Here is a 2,026-nt window from a genome sequence, read left to right on the forward strand (position 1 = left end):
TATTTTGTAGTTGAGGAAACTAAGCTCACTGAGTATTTATAGTTTTAAAGAACACCCTAGAATGGATAGTGTTTGGAGTGAATATTATTTGAGGACGTAGCTAGATAGGACAATAAAGATTATGTGGTGGCAAATGGGTTTCATGTCACGACATAAGTCTAATTCATTGGTAAGGCTGTGTTAAGAAGGATTATAGGATTCTACATGGGCTGAGTGGGATACAGGTCTTGATCGATTAGCAATGTCTGCTTTGGGCTCTGGAAAAGTGGTGTCAGGCAGATATTCACCACCTTTGGTCTAGTCTTCTCATTTTATAGAATATATCATGACCAAGAAGTTACTATTATTATAGTTTATAGTGTAAACTACCCAAGCTAGCTTTTAATCCTGAAATCACTGATACTTACAGCAAGGCTGTTTTACCAACCAAACAACAGACAAATAGCAAAAAGCCAAATAAAACAAAAAGGAATATATTCATTGACATTACTCTCATCAATAGAAAAAGTCTTGGAGCTTAGAGGATTCTTTTGAAGACCCATAAAATAACAGAAAGAGCATTTTAAACTTTAGTAAGCTTCAATAAATGTTGGAAAGCTTTGAAAACACAAGTTGCTGAGTCAGTAAGTCTGGGGTGGGGCCCAAGAATCTGCATTTCCAGCACATTCCTAAATGAGGCTGATGATCTGGTCTGGGGACTGTGCTTTGAGGGCTCCCTTTAGTAACTTTGCCTTGACCATTTATCGACTCCTCCTAAAATGAATTATTCAAACATGCAGTTTTTATAAATTTGGGAGACCCCATCTGTCACTCTCATGGGATTTGTTAAGTTATGAAAATCATCTCAAATGTTTTTCATTTAGTGGTTGCTTCAGCAGCATGTACAGTAAAATTTGAACAATACAGAGCAGACCAACACAACCCCAATGCAAGGATGACATGCAAATTCTTGAAGCGTTCCATATTTTTTGGAGCCTTCCTACACTGTTGGTGGAAATTAAAAATCATGCAGCCACTATGGAAAACAGTTATGGAGATTCCTCAAAAATCAAACATAGAGGTACCATATGATTCCCCTTCTGGGTATATATCCAAAATGATTCAAAGTAGGATCCCAAAGAGATATTTGCATACCCAAATTCATTGCAGCTTTACTCACAATAGCCAAGAGGTAGAAGTCATCCAAATATCCATGGCCAGATGCATAGGTAAAGAAAATGTGCTATACATGTGCAATGGGATATCACTCAACTAAAAAGAAAAAAAGAAAAGAAAATCCTGCCACATGCCACAATGTAGATAAATCTTAAGGATATTGTGCTAAGTGAAATAAGCAGTCACAAAAAGACACATACTATATGATTCCAATTATATGAGGTATCTAAAGTAGTCAAACTCATAGAAACATAAAATAAGATGGTTTCCAAGGGATGGAAGAGGGGAGGAAATAGGGAGTCGGTGTTGAATGGGTATAGAGTTCCAGATTTGCAGGATGAAAATATTCTAGAGATCTGTTGCAAAGCAATGCGAATATATCCAACACTACTGAACTGTGCATTTACAAATGGTTGAGTTGGTAAATTATATGTGTATTTTACCACAATTAAAGAAAAAAAAATGTTCATTTAAAGGTAACACTTTGCCTGCAGGGCACAGTCATTCTTAGTTGGAGAGGTGTCTAGAGGGAAGTGGCGAGGTTCTTTGTGGCTCCTCAAATTTGAGCGGGGTACTTATCCTGGGCCCAGTGTTAGCAAGCTCCCCACTATTATAGGCTCTCAATTCCCAACCTCTCCTACAGGACTCTTTAGAGTATTGGTACCTAAGTCTAACCCAGAGATTCTAATTTGGCTGTGATATGACCTGGACGGTAAGATTTCTGAAAGCTCCCTTGCTGGATGGTTTGAGTGCTTACAGCCACGGCTAGATATAAATCATTGTTTGGATCAGCGATTCATAAATTATGAAAAGTTAAAAAGGATCTCTTTGGAGCCCTGACAAACTGTACCTGCTCAATGCTCCTGCATTC

The 2,026-nt window shown here is 37.9% G+C and overlaps 1 non-coding gene across 1 annotated transcript; it reads left to right on the forward strand.

Annotated features, from left to right (window-relative positions):
* The first annotated feature begins 866 nt into the window (after positions 1-866).
* LOC115279546 lies at positions 867-969 on the forward strand. Its single transcript, XR_003903505.1, has one exon. It is a non-coding gene; the product is annotated as a U6 spliceosomal RNA (small nuclear RNA).
* Positions 970-2,026: the final 1,057 nt, after the last annotated feature.

This window comes from Suricata suricatta, chromosome 15 (assembly GCF_006229205.1).
Source record: "Suricata suricatta isolate VVHF042 chromosome 15, meerkat_22Aug2017_6uvM2_HiC, whole genome shotgun sequence".
In the NCBI taxonomy this organism is placed as follows: Eukaryota; Metazoa; Chordata; class Mammalia; order Carnivora; family Herpestidae; genus Suricata; species Suricata suricatta.